Source organism: Phyllobates terribilis, unplaced genomic scaffold, assembly GCF_046119375.1.
Source record: "Phyllobates terribilis strain yellow unplaced genomic scaffold, ASM4611937v1 Scaffold_5__5_contigs__length_657084704, whole genome shotgun sequence".
In the NCBI taxonomy this organism is placed as follows: domain Eukaryota; kingdom Metazoa; phylum Chordata; class Amphibia; order Anura; family Dendrobatidae; genus Phyllobates; species Phyllobates terribilis.
This window is the reverse complement of record NW_027362765.1, coordinates 251333405-251354308: the sequence shown is the minus strand read 5'-3', so window position 1 is coordinate 251354308 and position 20904 is coordinate 251333405. Positions and strand designations below refer to the sequence as shown.

The 20904-nt window shown below is 43.8% G+C and overlaps 1 pseudogene; it reads right to left on the bottom strand.

The window, feature by feature from the left end:
• Positions 1 to 16240: 16240 nt before the first annotated feature.
• On the bottom strand, positions 16241 to 16341 carry LOC141151137 (U2 spliceosomal RNA; annotated as a pseudogene).
• Positions 16342 to 20904: the final 4563 nt, after the last annotated feature.

Here is a 20904-nt window from a genome sequence, read left to right as displayed (position 1 = left end):
TTGTAGAAAGGTGTGTTGCAAACAGCCATGACTAAAAGAAAAGTATGAGAAATCATGTCAGTACAGCTAAGAACAGAAACAAAGAAAGAGCAAAACTTGAACTCATTACTGTGGATTATCCATCCTTTTCTGCTGTGTGAGGCTCATTGTGATCTACTAATCCCACCTAATCAATCATATAATTAATAGATTCAGTTTGTATTAGGATTATATCATTCCCAAAATTGCATCCACCAATGATATGTAAGCTACATGTCTCTGGAGTGGGCAGCATGTAAGTGGTGTGAGGATGTTGATGTGCCCCTTTAAATGTATTGTATGATACAATGACCCTTTGTGTCTGGTGTCCCTACTCAGGGATGTCAGGAGGCATGCAGAAGTACACTGGGGATAGTTCAGGATAACTTTACTGAAGAAAAGGCAACAAGCTTGAGAGTCTCTTTAAAGGGAATGTGCAATCTTAAGGCAGGGGTTAAAAGGCGACTTGCTTGCCGCGCTCACAGAACCTTGTGGATGACAATGCAACCCTATTCACTTGCATTATTCTGAGATGTAGCAACTAGCAACCTATGTCACGAAGTCACCATGTAGCTTCAGCTTTAAGGGAGTGTTACAACATTCTCATTAGTAGCAAAAACATGAACAGACATAGACGATTGGCATAGACCTTGAAAGTCTCTGGCACTTTACACAACTTGCTGGCAGACTCATCAACACCTAGTTGCTTACAATTACATGGTTTCTGTGTGTCTTCTTAGAACAGTGGATACTCTGTTTCTCAGAGCTTTACGTAGACCCTCTTTTGGTTGCCTATATTGACTGTGATTCACCAAAATAACACATTTGTACAGGTGCCATGTATATATGCACCTATTTATGGACTGTACACCAGAGCCGGGCAGCACAAATCTTTCGGCTCAATGCTACTTCTATCGGTAGACTCCTGTTTGACACAATTGATCTTGGCTGCTATTCCCAATAAATGTAATCACTCATATAGCTTTCATCAGATTTGTAGCACACAACAAATATGTATAAAGATTACAAAACTGTAGAAATGATAAAATATGAAAGACATAACCAACAAAATAATAAAAGAAACATAATCACCATAAAATATCAAACAGGAAAGAAACCAGAAAAAAAATTACCAATAGCGACAGTAATTGTAAAAACTGGTCTAGTCACTCATTCTATTAGCACACACATATTATTAGCATATATACACAACATGTTATTAGCATATATACACATGCCATTCCCTAAACCAAATAAGAATATTAGTGAACCAATTAACTAATAGAGGACACACCTTATTTCTTGTCCAATTATCAAAATATCAATAATACCAAAATAATCATAAAAGCATAGGAAAATTGTAAACAATTGCTTAGCTGGCCCCTCAAAACTTACATATTATCCCATCCACTAACCTGAGTCCAGTGTCTCATGCATTCTTTTCAGGTTCAACCCAACATATGTAGGCCAAAATGTTTTTGGCCCAAAAACAAAATACAAAGAACCCATAAACGAAAAAACACATTGCTTTTTTTTTACGTTTTTGTCAGTGGAAAGATGACCAAAAACAGCAATTCAGCCATCATTTTATTTTTTTTTATTCACAGCATTTACTATACGGGATAAAAAAAAATTATTATTTTATAGTTCAACTTATGATGGACGCGACTATACCAATTATGTTAGTATATTTTACATTTTTGAATTTTTTTATTTTTATACTTCAAAGTTTTATTTTTATAAAACTTTTTTTCCACTTTTCTTTACTTTTTTTAAAGTCCTGCAGCCAGTGCTGCAGTTGTTATTGATCACAACTTCTAAGAGGATAAACAGCCACAACTGGTGCTAGCACTGGTCATGGTTGTTGCAGCATAGTATCAACTGTATATTACTAACACTCCATCATCGTGCTGCAAATTTATATATATATATTTTTTTTAATTTACGCGGCAAATGCTTGTTGTGTGATACAGCCAGCACCTGCATGTAACAGCAGTTGACCAGATCTAGCTCTGTTCGCTGCTGTTTAATCATCTAGATGTCCCTGTCAACCACTGAAGGGGTTATTACAGTGAGCAAAATGAAACCGTAAATCCAGTGCTGCTACTGGGACATTTATTCTAATAATGATCTAGCTGTCAGGTCAGTTAGAACTTACCAAGCAAGTGTGTAAGGAGGGAGAGAAATGCAATATGACTCAAACAATGCCCATAGTGACATCCAAATGTGCTGAAGGAGGAAATAAGTAATGGCAGTGAGGGCACCTCCCCTTGAGAAAGGTTTGGCGAAACCCGTGTCGGGGTAGCGTGGGGCACACCTGGTTATTGTACATCATGGGTAAGTCTCAATAGATCACTGCTGTTACTTATTTTTTCCTTTAGCTCATTTGGATGTCACTATGGGCATTGTTTGAGTCATATTACATATCTCCTCCTCCTTACACACTCACTTGGTAGGTTCTAACTGACCTGACAATTATAGGATTGATTATAACTATATGGTTGGTTCTTACCTCACAGCGTATAAAATATGTGTTTTTTGTAATTATTTGAACCAATCTGTTGTACTACTTGCCTCTTTTTTCCTATGGGACACATCTTATAGGGACATCTTATAGGGACAGGTGTCCCTGTATTATTCCTCCAGTGTGAGATCTCATTCTGATATGTTATATATCTTTTTAATGTAACTTATCAATAAAAATTAGTTTGTTTTCACTCTATCTGGTGGTTTGTGGCTACTCCGTGGTTCTTTCTTTTGCATATAGTATTTGGGAGTACTCCACCTCCTTATGATTTATTCTATTAATGTGGGGGAACTTAATGGGTCTTATGGTTCCCAGCCACGGCTATATATGATGTACTATTTGAATATTTGTCTAATAGTCCTCCAAACAGTATAATGGGTCTCCTTATAGTGCTCCATATAGTATAATGGATGCCTATATTGCTCCATACACTATGATGGCCCTATATTGCTCCATACAGTATCATGGGCCATATATTGCTCCATACAGTATGATGGTTCCCCTATTTTGCTCCATACAGTATAATGGGCCACATAAAGTGCTTCATACAGAAAAAAATAAATAAACAAATCCTCAACTCTCCCTGTTCCCCACTGTTCTGGTCTCCTCAGTGTCTTCTGGCTATCTGTGCTGGCATTGCACTTTCCCCACTGACAGCCATAGCAGCCGCATGGTCTGCTTCCATTGGCAGTACACCACTGGCCTGGAGGAAAATTAAAAAGCACGTGTTATGGCAGCCAATGTTTAGCCTGCTTATCACTGGCTGCTGGAATAAAGCAGCAGAAATAGCAGGGTTTTTAATATAATGGTAACTGGTGCATAGATACGGAATTAAGACAGAGCTGATGATATAAATTCAAGAACAGAGCCGAGTTCACTATATTGATACGAGAGCAGAACTGAGTTTACTGCATAGATACAGGAACAAAACCAAGGGTACTGCATAGACACAGAATCAAGCTTACTATAAAGACACTGGAGCAGAACCAGGCTTACTATATAAATACGAGAACAGAACTGAACTTACTGCATAAATACAGAAACAGAACCTAGTTTACTACATAAATTAGGGAACAGAACTGAGCTTACTGCATAGATATGGGAACAGAACTGAGCTTACTACGTAAATACAGGAATAGAACCAAGCTTACTATAGTTATTTTAATAGTCTGTTTAGACAGACCGATCTCATTTCCCATGAGTATAGAATGATCTGTAGGAGATCAGTAACAGATTGTTCTGTGCACAATGGCTGCCATTGTTCTCGACAGCACTCTTTAGACAGGAAAATGTGCTGCCAACAATAGTGATTTTCAAGCAAGCTTAATCTTTCAACCCGAAGAATAAGCATTTTGCTCGTCCATTGGGTGATTGGCAGCCTGTTTACACTGACCGGTTATTGGGAAGAGAACTTACCTAAGTTAATAGGATAGGGCAGTGTAAATACTCTTTCAGGCTACTTTCACATCTGTCTTAGGGAATTGCATTTTTTTTTTAAAAACTTGTCATTGCACGACAGATTGTAGTATGTCCATACATGATGTGTCAGCACACTGCGACTAATGAATGCATGAACTCTAATATTGCTGTAAACGTTAAAAATGTAAAGTGCTTAGAGTTTTTTTGTAATACATATTGGAGTGTGGGGAGGGTCCCCTCTAGCGCTCAGCACTCTTACCACCCATTTTTCCCATACAAGCTTTTAATTGTGAGCTGTGCCTGTTTTGCTTCTCACTCTCCATTCAGACAAACACCTGCAGATATTGTCCTTGTGGGATTTGAACACTGGACCCCAGTGCTGCAAAGCTGCAGTGCTAACCACTGAGCCACCGTGCTGCTCTATACCTAGATCTCTATGTAGCCAACAGCCTTATCATAGGACTGCACACATCTATAATGCCAACATGCAAATGAAAAAGCTTTCATTTATTGTGCCTGCTTTTATTTTGGCTTGGCCATTTCTGTTAATTGTTGTTTTTTTTTGGTTGAACCACAAATAAGCTATTAGACTGTAATTAGTGATGACCATGATGACCTCCTCTAATTTTCTTGTATAATAACTACCCAGTGTCCTAAGAGGATTTTATGGGCATAATTAAAGAAGATCATTCTAGATTTAACCCCTTGAATGATTGATTGTCTTTGACATATTGACATATAAGAGATTTGTTATGCTCGTATAGTAGCTGAGAACTTGGATTCTCAGATTAAGGTTAGGGCCCTAATAAGATAATTTGCTGCAGATTTATGAGGAGCTTCCTGTGATTTATGATTATTATTTTCATGCTATTGGGTTATGATACTTCCTTCTTACAGTAATTATTTTACATCCTCATTAAAATGTCCAAAGTGACTGCAGATTGTAGAGAATAAAAGGAATAAACAACAGCAATGCAAAGAATAATTTTTTGGAGATATAATCGTAATGGGGACGATATTGGAATATATTATTAAAAAGAACTATAGTGCTAATTTAGAAGTTAGAGTTTAAACATTTTTAAATAATTATTAACTTGTCACCAAAATTCAGCAGGATTAGGTTCTTTTTATGATGGTCATGGTCACTCTAGTTCATATACAAGTGAATTGAGTGAGATCGGACATGTCTAGTCGGAATGTGGCCGAAAGTATGCAAATCACATTATCGACTGCTCTTGGTGCCTCCACCAGAGAATTCTGACATAGAGTGAATGTAGACAGAGGCATAAGTAGAGTCTGATGGGCCCCGGTACAAGATTTGGACTTTGGCCCCCTACAATCATGATTACATATATGTTCTCTATCCTAGTATATGTGTCCCTCATCATGGTATATGTGTCCCTCATCCTGGTATTTATGTCCCTCATCCTGGCCCCATCCTGATACATGTCCCTTATTCTGGGCCCCATCATGATATATATATCTCCCATCCGGGTATATGTCCCTTATACTGGGCCCCATCCTGGTATATATCCCCCGTTCTTCCGCTATTTTTTAATGTATAGAAAAAATAAACCATTATACTCATCATGGGTGTACATAGAAGTTATGGGGCCCCATAGCAGAAATATAATGTATTCACCATAGTCCTCCATATAGTATAATGCACAGTCTATAGTCCTCTCTATAGTATAATGCACCCCATAATCCTCCATCTAGTATAATGCAAACCCCATATTCCTTTATATAGTATAATGTGCCCCTCATAGTCATCCATATAGTATAATGCACAGTCTATAGTCCTCTCTATAGTATAATGCACCCCATAATCCTCCATCTAGTATAATGCAAACCCCATATTCCTTTATATAGTATAATGTGCCCCTTATAGTCCTCCATATAGTATGATGCACCCCACATAGTCCTCCACATAGAATAATGTGCCCTCCATAGTCCTCCATATAGTATCATGCGCCTCCCATAATCCTCCATATAGTATAATGCATCCCATAGTCCTCCATATAGTATAATGTACCCCATAGTCCTCCAACTAATGTAATGCATCCTCCATAGTCCTCTATATATAATGCACAGCTCATAGTCCTCCATATAGTATAATGCACAGCCGACAGTCCTCCATATAATATAACGCACCCTCTATAGTTCTCCATATATAATGCACCCCCTATATTCCTCCATATACTATAATGCACCTCCATATATAATGCACAGCTCATAGTCCTCCATATTAGTATAATACACAGCCCATATCCTTCATATAGTATAATGCACAGCCCATAGTAATACATGTAGTGTAATGCACAGCCCATAGTCATGCATGTAGTATAATACACAGCCCATAGTCCTCCATATAGGATAATGCACAGCCCATCGTCATACACAGGGCTGACGTCACCATTCGGCACAACCAGGCAAGTACCGGGACCCTGGACAAACGGGGGGCCCATTCGACATCGGGGACACCAGTACGGCATGGGGCCCGTGAGTTGAGGGAGCCCAATCGAAGTGCGGGCACCGCCCCCCCCCCCGCATTGTTGTTTCAAATACTCACCTATCACTGTTCCCTGCAGCTTCTGACTCTCTGTGATGTCTCAGCACAGAGGGCACCATAACGTCACTACAGCGCACCTTCTGTGCCGAGCAGTGCAGAGAGCCAGAAGACGCTGAGGAGACTGGAACTGTGGGGAATGGGGAGAGGTATTTGATTATTTATTTTTTATGTATGGAGTATTATATGGGGCCCATTATACTGTATGGAGCACTATATGGGGCCCAATATACTGTATGGAGCACTATGTGGACCATTATACTGTATGGAGCAATATAGTAGACTCATTATTCTGTATGGAGCAATATATGGGGCCCATTGTATTGTATGGAGCAACATATGGGGCCATTATTCTGAATGGAGCAATATATGGGGCCCACTATACTGTATGGAGCACTATATGGAGCCCATTATACTGTATGGAGCACTATATGGGGCCCATTATACTGTATGGAGCGTTATGTGGGCCATTATTCCGTATGAAGCACTTTATGGGGCCCAATATACTGTATGGAGCACTATTTGGGCCATTATTTTGTATGGAGCAATATATGGGGCCCATTATAGTGTATGGAGCAATATATGAATCCCATTATTCTGCATGGAGCAATATATGGGGCCCACTATACTGTGTGGAGCACTATATGGGGCCCATAATTCTGTATGGAGCACTATGTTGGCAATTATTCTGTATGGAGCAATATATAGGGTCCATAATACTGTATGGAGCAATATATGGGGCCCATTATATTACTGCTTGGAGCAATATATGAGGCCTATTAGACTGTATGGAGCACTATGTGTGGCCTATTATACTGTATGGAGGACTATGTGGTGCCCACAATACTGTATGAAGGACTATGTGGTACCCACTATACTGTATGGACGACTTAGTGGTGCCCATAATACTGTACGGAGGACTATGTGGAACCCAAAATACTGTATGGAGGACTTTGTGGTGCCCATAATACTGTATGGAGGACTATACTGTTCAGTCTAAAATGATCAGTCTGCAGTTACTCTGTGTGACTGCAGACTTTTGAATACCCCCAGCGCATGCAGGGTTTTCCAGTTTCTGAGCTATTGTAGAATTTACAATAGATATCACTCATGTAATGTAAATAGAAAGGGAAATCTTTGGCATTGTCCTATACCTATAATTCTCTGCCGTATCTGTTAGAACCCTCCTGTTAGTTTTTTCTATCTTGTGTTATGCGGTCACGTGACCATCTGCCTATATATTCCAACTCCGCCCTTCTGGCTGTGCTGGACTTCAGTGTTTTACTGTTTCTCTAGCCTGGTGCTTCGGTGCCTATCTCTGTCAGTTCGCTTGGTCCTCTGGGACCTCTAGTACTTTTTGTCAGTTTGTCTTTTGTGTTCTACAACAACTTCTGTTTAGGAGGTGTCCCATTGTTGTCCCAGTCCTTAGTTCTTTTAGGGACCCCTCCCTTAATTCTATAGGTCTTCGTTCAGACTAGCCGAGGACGAAGGCGGGTCTGTTCACTAGGAACAGGCAGCCCGCTACATCGTAGGGATTCAGCTTAGTCTTACTGTAGGGACAGCTGTCCCCTATCTTTCCTTAGTTTTTGTTGCAGATCATAACAGTATTTCGCCCGGGGCCTACGAAAACCTGGAGCTGGACCCGTTCATACATGTAGTATAATGCACAGCCCATAGTCTTCCATATAGTATAATGCACAGCCCATAGTCATACATGTAGTACAATACTCACCTTCCCTATGCTCCCCCACCACGCATCCTCTTCTGAAGCTGGCAGCTGACTACAGCATGCAAGCGATGGGAGCGTATGGTGTCACTGCCGGTCACATGCATGCCGTTAGCTACTGGCCTCTGATTGGCCAGGAGCGTGTATTGCGTATATTGCTGCGCACTGACCCGATGGTCGAAGGATGCACATCCAGCTGAAGTATTTGTTGACATCGGCAGCCCCTCACCTGCCCGGCCCTGTCGCAGTGGCAACCAGTGCGACAGCAGTAGTTACGCCCCTAACTGCAAAGTTGAACCCCAAGGCTGGACAACCCCTTTAATATAAAAGTAAAAACTTTTTTACACATTTTAGATGTCCGTATTTTCTCTTTATATGCAAAGTTACAAAGTAGTAAAACTTATCAAAAGTGTCTATATGTGTCACAGGTGTGTCAGATGTGTGTTATCTCTCTGAAGTCGGCTCAAGCTAAGCTATTTTCCCCCCGTGTCTGTCTTGCTAGTTGTCCTTGTGTGACATTATCACCGGCTGTGCACATCTAGAAAAAAAAACAAACAAAAAAACCCCCTGACACTTGTGTTTTTTATCCCCTTTCCCCTTGGTATGGGTTCAGTTGCAGAGCTCGCAGAGCAGCTGCGCTGTTTGTCTCTGGAGGTAAATGACCACTGCAGTAAGGTCCAGCAACACCATCAGCAACAGCATCAGCGGCTACAGGTTGCTAATGTGGGGGTCTCTGCAGGTAGGCTTGTCCAGCCTGAACCCAAGGTTGCCCTCCTGGACAGGTTTTCAGGAGGTAGGGACAAGTTTTTTGTATTCAAGGAGGCCTGCAAATGGTATTTTAAACTTCATCCTTACTCCTTCGAAAGTGAGGAGCAATGAGTAGGAATTGTGATCTCTCTCTTGCAGGGAGATCCACAATCCTGGACTTTTTCTTTACCACAGGATTCGGTTTGTCTCCAGTCTTTAGAGAGTTTTTTTGGGGATCTGGCCCTCATCTATGGTGACCCTGACCGAGTCGCCTTGGCTTAGCCTAGGCTACATCGACTTCAGAAGGGGAATCGGTCAGTGGAGACGTACAGTTCTAAATTCCGTAGATGGGCAATGGATTCTAAATGGAATGACTCAGCCCTTAGAAGCCAATTTTGTGAGGGTCTTACTGAAAGGTTGAAATATGCTTTGGTAGTATATGAAACCCCTCAGTCCTCGGAGGCTGCCATGTTGTTGGCTATACATCTTGATAGGCGCCTTCAGGATAGACGGGTGAGACCACCTTCTCCGGGGCCTTCTTGTCGGGGTTATGTACCTCTGCAGGGGGAACGGTCTGGCGGTAGACCAGTACTGTGGGAGGTAGAGGAACCCATTCAGTTAGGGGGTGCCTTTGCATCATACATTTCCACGGAGATTCGCAAGAAAAAAGCCATATGTTTTTTTTTGTGGGAAAAAGGGACATTTTATTGGGACCTGTCCTTCAATTCCTAAACTGAAGGAGACTCAATTAACTCTTGGTAGTCTGGTGTTGGGTAAGCAAGGAGTGCATTTGTCGCCAACCTGTAGTTCCCGGTTTGTCTTGACAGCAGAGGTGGTGCTAGAGAGCAAAACCGAGAAAATTTCTGTGTTTGTTGACAGTGGAGCCGGAGTCTGCATGGTTAATGCTGAGTTTGTGAAAAGTCATGGTCTGGCTTGTTGTGCTTTAGCTAGGCCTATTCCCATCTTCACCATCGACTCGGCGCCACTTGCACAGAAAGCATTTACTTGCACAGAAAGCATAATGTAAAACTGAAGGTGGGTTCAGTGCATTGTGAAATAATCCCTTGCTATGTCTTCCCACCCCAATTGTTTTGGGTCTTCCCTGGCTGGTGAAACATAATCTGTTGGTAGACTGGCAAAATTGGGAGATTATTGAATGGGGAGATTACTGCCATGAAAACTGTTTAGATATTTCCCTTGCTACAGTCTCTACGGAAATATTACCTACTTTTCTGTTTGGTTTTGACAACGCTTTTTCTGAGAAGGGGTGTCAGGATTTGCCTCCTCACCATGCATATGACTGTCCTATTAATGTGACCCCCCGAGCTAAAATAAAGAAGTCCAGACTGTATAATCTTTCTGGCCCTGAGAGACAAGCCATGAAGGATTTCATTGCGGAAAGTCTGGAGAAGGGATACATTATGCCCTCATCTTCGCCTGTGGCGGCAGGGTTCTTTTTCATGAAGAAAAAAGGCGGCGGTCTGCGTCCCTGTTTAGATTTCCGGGAATTAAATCAAATTACCATCCGAGATCCATACCCTCTTTCTCTGATTCAAAATATGTTCAGCCAGGTTGTAGGAGCTAAGGTATTCTCCAAGTTGGTTTTAAGGGGAGCCTACAATCTGGTTAGAATCATAGAAGGGAATGAATAGAAAACAGCGTTCAATACCCCTGAAGGGCATTTCGAGAGTCTGGTTATGCCTTTCAGTTTGACCAATGCACCTGCGGTGTTCCAGCATTTCATAAATGATATTTTCCATCATTTGGTGGGGAGGTTTTTGGTGGTCTATCTGGATGATATTTTGGTTTACTCACCTGATTTTGAGACACATCGGGGGCATGTTAGACAGGTGCTCCAGATATTAAGGGATAACAAACTATATGCCAAACTAGAAAAATGTGTTTTTGCCATTCAGGAGGTGCAGTTTTTGGGGTACTTGTTGTCATCTTTGGGTTTTCGGATGAATCCGGAAAAGATCCGTGCAGTCCATGATTGGGATCATCCCAAGAACCTGAAAGTTCTACAACGTTTTCTAGGCTTTACAAATTTTTACCGGAAATTACTCACTAGTTGTGAAACCCCTTACTGACATGACTAAGAAGGGGTCTGATTTTTTCAACTGGTCGGATGCCTCCCTCCAGGCTTTTTCTTACTTAAAGAATTATTTTGCCACTGCTCCTATACTCAGTCAACTCAATGTTTCCCAACCCTTTTTTGAGGAAGTTGATGCGTCAGATGTGGGGGTTGAGGTTGTGTTGTCTCAGGGTCCATCCCCTGGTAAATGGCGTCCATGAGCCTTTTTTCCTAAAAAATTGTCTTCGGCTGAGGGAAATTATGACTTGGGTAATAGGGAACTTTTGGCGATCAAATTGGCGTTCGAAGAATGGTGACATTGGTTGGAGGGGGCTGTCCATCATATTACTGTTATTACTGACCAAAATAACCTATCATATCTCCAGTCAGCTAAACGTCTCAACTCTAGGCAAGCCAGATGGTCCCTGATTTTACTAGGTTCAATTTTGTTGTCACTTTTCGTCCAGGGGTCAAAAATGTTAAGACTGATGCTTTGTCCCGGAGCTTCCTTGGTGGCAGTGACCATGAGAACCCTGCCCCGATATTACAGAAGGGGGTAATCATTTTGGCATTATTTCCTGAACTGGAGGGTGAGGTGTTGGAGGCTCAGTGGGACGCTCCTGGCTCCTGCCCTCCAGGAAGGTTATTTGTACCATCCAATCTGCGTCGCAAAGTAATTAAGGAACATCATAACTCTGTGCTTGCTGGTCATCCTAGTGCTAAGGCAACCATGGACCTCCTCTCTCTTCATTTTTGGCGGCTGGGGTCGCATTGGGATGTGATTGAACACGTATCTGCTTGTAGTATTTGCGTGCGTTCTAAGGTTTCGCATACCCGTTCGTCTGGTACTCTTCTACCGCTACCTATCCCTAGTAGGCCATGGACACACTTGTGCATGGATTTTATTACTGACCTACCGGTTTCTGCAGGCAAAACGGTGGTGTGAAGACACGGGGTCTTCCGTGGGCGTAACACTAATCAGACAACACAGGGTGCGGGTTAAACAACATGGCAATACTTTATTGAACCACAAAGCGGACAATAAACAGATAGAACAGTCCCAGCAAATACCGAAGATGGTACAACATTACACAGTCTCACCCTTCCTTCTCCGCCCGCCTGGGATAGAACAGCTGTGACTTTGGAGACTTCCAGGGCCGACTACCTCAACCAGTGGCTCCCCTGCTTCTGTCGGGCCTCCACAGAGAGAAGGTAGCGGCAAGCTTAAGAAGCTAGCTGTCCATCGAGGTACAAGGCTAGGAGACCCGAGAGTCCCACCCTTGCCTCTCCGAGGGTTTCTATGGGACCAGATGACTGATGGGTCCCAATCTGGCTTCTCCGAATGTCTCCATTGGTTGCAGGCGACCGGTGGTTCCCTTCTGGCAACCCCAAACAACATATCCATGGGGCAAGGTGACTTAATTGTCCCAACCTGGTCTCCCCAAAAGTATCCATGGTCTCTCTGATGGCCAATGGAGAAGATATGTATTTTTCCAGTCAGGGCTGATACCCTTAGGCCGGAATCATGTAGAATCCAAATCTGTGTCTCTTTGGATGGAACTGCCATGCAATCCATCTACTTTCCTGAAGGATGTCTCTTTCTGATGCTCCTTGATTCTGTCTCAAGTCTGACTCCTACAGAAACACATGTCCCTTAAAAATAGTTACAGTTTTCTGTGCAAGTACACATTTACAGGTAAGGTGTTAGGGAGGGCATTACTCAGGTCTCAGCTATCATTGTTTGAGCTAATCTGTTTACATAGTTGGTATCACAGGGCTATTGTAAATAAACTTTCAGTTGACTTAGTATAATATGTAATTAGCATAGTAACAAATAACATTGTTCACCTAACTAAGAGGAGACAGCAATCAGGGTTATACAAATACTGGTCTGTCCTTTAGAAAAACACAAACATATACAAGTCAATTTAACCCCTTAAGGACTGAGCCACTTTGTTGGTTAATGACCAGGCCAATTTTTTAAACTCTGATCAGTGTCACTTTATGAGGCAATAACTCTGGAACGCTTCAATGGATCCCCCTGATTCTGAGATAGTTTTTTCATGACATATTATACTTCGTGATAGTGGTAAAATTTCTTCGATATGACTTGCGTTTATTTGTGAAAAAAAACTGAAATTTGGTGAAAATTTTGCAATTTTCAAGCTTTGAATTATTATGCTCTGAAATCAGACAGATATGTCATACAAAATAGTTAATAAATAACATTTCCCACATGTCTACATTATATCAGGATAGTTTTGGAAAAAAAAATTTTGTTAGGAAGTTATAAGGGTTAAAAGTTGACCAGCAATTTCTCATTTTTCCAACAAAATTTACAAAATCATTTTTTTAGGGACCACATCACATTTGAAGTGACTTTGAGGGGTCTATCACTAGCAGGTCACCGTTCTTTGGTGCATACGGTTACCATCCACAGTTTGGTACCTTTAGTGAGGGAGGAGCTTCGGAAGTTCCTGAGGAGGAATGTTTTGCTTCCTCACTCTCCTTGGTGTGGTGGGGGGTGCTGAGTAATTTAAAGATCATGGGAGAAAGGTGTCAATGCATGGCTGACAGAAAATGCTTGCCAGGTCCGGACCTGAATGTGAATGGCTTTCTGTGGCTGTCTGCCAGGAATATTAAGTTGAAAGTCCCTTCCTGGAAGCTGGGACCTAGGTTTATTGGTCCCTATAAAATAACTGCCGTCATTAACCCAGCAGCGTTTCGTCTTGAGCTTCCTCAGGCCCTTAAGGTCCACAATGTTTTCCACAGGTCCTTACTCAAGAAATATGTGGAACCCTTTGAGCCCTCACCTCTATGTCTGCACCCTGTAATGGTTGTGTTATGATCTGCAACATAAACTAAGGAAAGATAGGGGAAAGCTGTACCTACAGTAAGACTAAGCTGAATCCCTACGATGCAGCGGGCTGCCTGTTCCTAGTGAACAGACCCGCCTTCGTTCTCGGCTAGTCTGAACGAAGACCTATAGAATTAAGGGAGGGGTCCCTAAAAGAACTAAGGACTGGGGCAAAAACGTGCCTCAAGACCAGGGGTGGCGTAGAGAGGATAACTAATTAATGAACAAACGAGCAGCAGTCCCCCTGCTTTCCTTTCTGTAGGCTCCCTATAGACTGAAGCTGACTGCTGCAGCACTGCCAGATGAAAGCCAGGAGTCCATTATGATACATGCAATGTCTGTTCCATTCTTGCATTCCTGCATTATTCCATTGTCCCATTGTTAGGGGGCAATGGAACAATGGGACGAGCAGCGGTCACCCTGCTTCCCAGTCTGTAGGCTCCCTACAGACTGAAGCTGGCTGTTGCAGCACAGCTAAATAAAAGCCAGGAGCCCATTATGACACGTGCAATGCCTGTTCCATTCTTCCATTCTTGCATTATTCCATTGTCCCATTGTTCCATTGCTCCCTAACAATGGGACAATGGAATAATGCAAGAATGTAACAGACATTGCACGTGTCATAATGGGCTCCTGGCCTTCATCTGGCGGTGCTGCAGCAGCCAGCTTCAGTCTGTAGGGAGCCTACAGACTGGGAAGCAGGGGGACCTCCACTGGTTTGTTCATTAATTAGTTATCCTCTCTACCTCACCCCTGGTCTTGAGGTGCGTCAGACATTAGGGGGGGTGATGTGTGAAAATAGCTGGACTTATGCAGATTAAAAACGTGTGGGGTGCATCTGCAACAAGCAGTATAGTTGTGTGTTTTAAGGTGTCTATTGATGAACAACATGTCTTCCTAAGAGGAGTCTTTGTCCCTATCCCTACAATTGGTGTCTTTTTTGGGCCAGGGTGCAGCCATAGGCCAAAACCAATTCAGGTAATCGCTTCTCGGCCTTTTGGCTAAGATCGAGTGTAGAAAATAGCAAAAAGGCAATGGAACTTACCAACCAAAGGTTCAAGAGAAATGCACACCAGGACGTGGCCGCCCCCCCCCCCTGTAGGAAGGAGATGACACAGGTGCGGAAAGCCTGAGCAATCACTCTCAACCACTCACACTGGAGGAGTGACTGCCCAGCAATATAACCGCACCAGATGAAACCTACAAATAGGGTGCTATTCACACTAGCGGCAACCGTGCCTGGCCGGCATCCTATTAAACGCCCTTCCTATTCGATTAGGCGGGATGCCCGGCACCCTCTCCGTGCATCGCAGAAGTGCAATGCCCCTGTTCACAGGGTCACCATTAGTGGGCCTGGCCGCGCCCTGGCAGATAAAAAAAAGTGCAAGAAAATATATATCATATGAGGTATTAGTTGATATTTTGGCCAAAATACGTAAGCTCGCAACCCAAACGTCAAGGGTCCTCATGATTTTGAGAGTACCTACTCTATCATTAAAAGCAACCAGCATAGCCAGAATAATAAATTCAAAAATCAAATTAGAAAATAGCAAAAAGGCAATGGAACTTACCAGCTAAAGGTTCAAGAGAAATGCACACCAGGACGCGGCCGCCCCCCCCCCCTGTAGGAAGGAGATGACACAGGTGCGGAATTCCTGAGCAATCACTCTCAACCACTCACACTGGAGGAGTGACTGCCCAGCAATATAATCACACCTGATGAAACCTGCAAATAGGGTGCTATTCACACTCGCAGCAACCGTGCCTGGCCGGCATCCTATTAAACGCCCTTCCTATTCGATTAGGCGGGATGCCCGGCACCCTCTCCGTGGGCACACATTCTCCCCCTCCCCTAATGTCTCACCCGCCTCAAGACCAGGGGGAAGGGGGTAGAGACGATAACTAATTATTGAACAAACGAGCAGCGGTCCCCCTGCTTCCCAGTCTGTAGGCTCCCTACAGACTGAAGCTGGCTGCTGCAGCACTGCCAGATGAAGGCCAGGAGCCAATTATGACATGTGCAATGTCTGTTCCATTCTTGCATTATTCCATTGTCCCATTGTTAGGAAGCAATGGAACAATGGAATAATGCAAGAATGGAAGAATGGAACAGGCATTGCACGTGTCATAATGGGCTCCTGGCTTTTATCTAGCTGTGCTGGAACAGCCAGCTTCAGTCTGTAAGGAGCCTACAGACTGGGAAGCAGGGTGACCGCTGCTCGTCTGTTCAATAATTACCTATCCTCTGTAACGCCCCCTTCCCGATATTGAGGCGCTTGGGACATTAGGGGGGAGGAGAGAGGAGAATGTGTGAAAATTTGTGGACGTATAGAGAACGTATCAGATGTTAAAGTGGTAAGAAAAGACGCTACAATCGATCTTAGCCAAAAGACCGAGAAGCGATTACCTGAATTGGTTTTGGCCTATGGCTGCACCCCGTCCCTAAGAAGGCACCCATTGTAGGGATAGGGACAAAGACTCCCCTTAGGAAGACATGTTGTTGATCAATAGAGATCTTAAAACACCCAACTATACTGCTTGTTGCAGATGCATCCCACATGTTTTTAATCTGCATAAGTCCATCTATTTTCACACATCCCCCCCCCCCCCTTAATGTCCCACGTGCCTCAAGACCGGGTGGGGTGGTAGAGAGGATAACTAATTAATGAACAAACGAGGAGCGGACTAACGTTGGGGCCATTATACAGCTTGTGGACTAATGCAGGCGCCATTATACAGCTTGTGGACTAATGCAAAGGCCATTATCAGCTTGGGGTCTAATGCAGGGGCAATAATACAACCTGATGACTAATGCTGGAGCCATTATACAGCTCGTGGACTAATGCAGGAGCAATTATACAGCTTGGGGACTAATGTGGGGGCCATTTTACAGCTTGGGGACTAATGCAGGTGCCATTATATGCTTGGTGACTAATGCAGGGGAGTGCTTCTTTAAGCTGTTTTACAGAGTAAATGATGGTTTGAGGAGTCATGAAAGTAGGAAGAAGATGTGGTTCATAAGTGGAGAATTAAGCACATTTTTTAAATAAGAAAAGTTACTCATATATGCTTGTACTATTCATTTATGCAAAGTTTGTTGAAAAAACAATGACCATTAGATATAACTATTAACTTTTGGGTGTGCGCTGCAGGATAATAACATTCATTTATCAGTGTACGGGTTGTTAAGGCATTCTGCAATGCAACATATTGGTCAAGGTTTGCTGACAGGATATATGGACTTATTGAAATTTTTTTGCCAGCTATACTGTGAAAGATACAGCTGTTTCTATTTTTTGAGGTATCCCTGGAATTGTCAAGGCTTCAAGAAATTTCTATTTTGATTAAATGTATTGTTAATAGACATCCTATTGGCGTTTTATTGGACAAGTTTGGTCTGGAATTATGGCATTGATAACAATAACGTAAGAATATAACTGATATAGTAAGGCTACCAATTTTCAAAGTATTTGTGATAGTGCAGATGTGATGTTATAATTACGCAGTAAATAAAAGAGAAAATGTGGCAAGTGAATATATTATGGAGCAACTGGGTATTACATATACAGTATACGCAACTTACCAGACACTGTCACATCTATGGATGTCTAAATGGCTCTATATAATAAACGACAATGATGGACTAAATATGATACTGTTTAAACGTGTAAATCCCATGTTTGACTAGCAAAGAATACTAGTGTGTACAGCCTTTTCCTGCCTCTTTGTGGAGAATTTAGCTATTATGTAGCATTCAATGATTATTGATGATTTGTAAATAGCAAGTACGGGGATCAGTTTATTTAACTGAACCACTGATGTTTGTGTTATCAGCAATATTTGCAATACAAACTCACACCCTTCCTGAACCACGTGTGCCTTACAGTCTGACGGGAATCAGAAGTGCTTAGATGAAGTCGGTTTGGAAAGTTCTATTTCATTACATATACAGCCAGTGGAGAAACTAGAATCTTGGATCCCTCTGTATGTTGGTCAGATGTATGGGCCCTTGTAGCTTTCTAATCCTATAAAGACATACGTGTTCTCCCACCTCCCCCATTATGTAGTAATGTCCCCCATCCTGGTATATATGTCCCCTATCCTGGTATATACAGTGACGAGAGCAAAAGGGTAACAATGTTTTGAACTTTTGACTTTCAGGCTCCATATCTCACCATCCACTGCTGCTTCCAACGTGAGACTACCATCATTTTATAGACAATCATCTTGGCTATCTCATACATAAATTTGACTTGCAACTATTTAGCATATGATTAGTTATGCCGATTCTTGTCATATCACTGCATTGTTACTGTTTTGCTCCTAAATACCTACATTTACATTTTTATTATTTTGTTAGTATTTTGTAAATTCAGCTTTGGCTTTCAACACTGCCTGAATCATTCTGGGCATGCTCTCGATCAGACTCTAGCATGTCTCGACCGAAATCTGACCCCAGGTTTCATCTACACGTTCCCAAAGTTGATGCATACTGGTCGACTCACTTGAGTATGTATGCAGCTTTTTATTCATCTCTACCCACAAGAATTTGATTGGGTTGAGGTCCGATGCCATGCCTAGAAGCAAGGAGGGGTCCCCTTATCAGGTGACACCAGCATCCAACACATTTCCTGGCCCCAGACCAGAAGGGGAGCTCTAACCCGTTTTCATGGGAGCTTCCCCTTCAAACTGGAGCCTGGAGGCGGGGTTTTAGAAAAGTTAGTTGGAGACAGGAGAGCGATGAGGATAACCTGGGGAACGGAGCTGTGGTCAAGCTCTCCCCAGAGAAAAGCGCAAGAAAGAGGACACCGGAGTTCGTGGTTGTTTGGGTACTAAAGTCCCAACAGCTAAATCCGGAGGGCAGGAGACTGCAGGTCTCCTAGCGCCACCAAACGCCCGGTGGCTCAGCAGCATACTAGGGCTTGGCACCGCCACGAAGGAGCGACACCTGAAAAGGGCTCAAGCTGCCTGCCATATGGGTGAGGATTTAATGATTGTTCAGGAACGAGGGCCGCAGCATAGCTTTAAGCAGCAGGGCCAAAGAAGATAGCGCAGAGGGAAGGCCTACAACTCCACCTGGCGAGGTGGATCTCCAAATTGTTTCTAGGCCGCCCGGATCTCCATCATCAGCTATTACCAGTGCCCCGGTCTGCACCGTCAAACCTCAAGTAAAGGTAGAGGAAACCGCCATTCTTGTGTTGTCTGCTCATTATCTGCACCCTCAGCCCTGCACTACACTGTCCATGCCGACAGCATCTACCTTCTCAAATCACTGTATACTGCCCTGGAGCTTAGCTCTGCCCGTGGAGAGCTGAACTATCTTTGCTGCGTCACCATCAGCCGCAATGGATCTGCACCGCAGCGGCGGCCCCATATCGCCGCATACCATGGGTGGCGTCACGAACATTATTCCCAAATCTTTATTTCCCCAATTGACTGTTCTTTATTTGACCGCACTGGGCCACGGACCAGGTCACTGCCACTGTGACTACCCCAATACAGGACCGGCCCGGCTATCAAGTACCCCACGGCCCAGGGAGCGCGTCACATGTAATTGGTTATGTGAGTAACACACAGATGTTCTGATCACATCAATAGACGGAAAATGCCGGAAATTTTTTTCCATTATGAACAACCCTATACACAACATAGCACTATATATAGCAGAGCAGGGGTGGGAGATTAATGTTCCCGAGGGGCCACATGAGAGACCGTGACTGTTGTGGAAGCTGAACCAATAGGCTGAAATTAATTCTGCTCAATATTAATATTAACAAAATAATAAAAATAAAAAATTATATTAATTGTATGACTTAATATTGAGCAGAATTAAGTATGCTGATGACGCGCCCCTGGGCCTGTGTCGCGCTGCGTTGCGCATGCGGGAGCTTACCCGGAGCTGGATCTCTTGAAGGTTGTAGTCTCGTGGCGGTGATCCGGTCCGTGCCCAGGGAGTCAGACTAAGTGGCGCTGTATTAGCGGTAGATGTTGGACGACTACGCCACCCATTGAGTACAGCTAAGGAGCTGCTGCTGCAGGGCACACCGCTGAGGCCGGTGGTAGGATTGTGCAGCGTGATAGTATCACCCCCAACGGGAGGGGTATGGCCTCAGGGCAGCCGACGTGGATGATGGGGGTAGCAGGAATCACTCAGAGACGATGCGGTGTAATTCAGGGTCTTTACTGGTGATAAAGATAGACCCTCCCGGAGTACTGGCTAGCGATCGGGGCCTGGTCAGTCCTTGAGCAGATGGGATCTCCCCTGGCCAGGCGGAGTTGTAGGCCTCCCAAACTGACTGTACTCTTCTGGCTACCTTGCTAGAGGCGGGTATAAGTAGCCCACGTCCCTGAGTGTACCGTGTGGTGCTCACCCGTATGGCCGGTGACTCGGGGCCTTCTAGTGGCGTCCGCTCCACGACGGCGGTGCTGGTCCCACGCGTGTGACCGTGCCTTCGGGTTTCTTGGCCAGAGGACCTGGAATCCCCTGCCTGACGGATTCTGCTGCTGGGTAGGAGTTAGTCCCCACAGCCTCGGACTCCGGGTCTGGTAAGAAATCTTCTCAGTCAGGGCGAGCTCTGCAGCTGCCAGCCCCTGACTCCTTGTAACACTGCTCCCACAGAGCTCCTGTTGTTTCTTCCCATAGCTGCTTCTCTTCTCTGTCTCTACTTCTGGCATGGCCCAGGAGCTGGGCCCAGCCGGAGCCACAGCTCCCTGTCAGCCCTCCTGGCTGAACTCTCCCTCTGAACTCCCTAACCCTGCCTCAGCCCCAGGTTTATATAGGGGAAGTTCTTCCCCTCCCAGGACTGGGCAGGAGGTGTGGCATGCATAGGATTCCTGACCAAGAGACCTCCCACCTGCTCTCAGACATAACATTGCTGTTACTGTGGAAACCAGACCCCTGGGGTGCCACACTGACATCCCCCTATATTCAGTATGAGCCCCCACATAGTCTCTTATATATAGTATG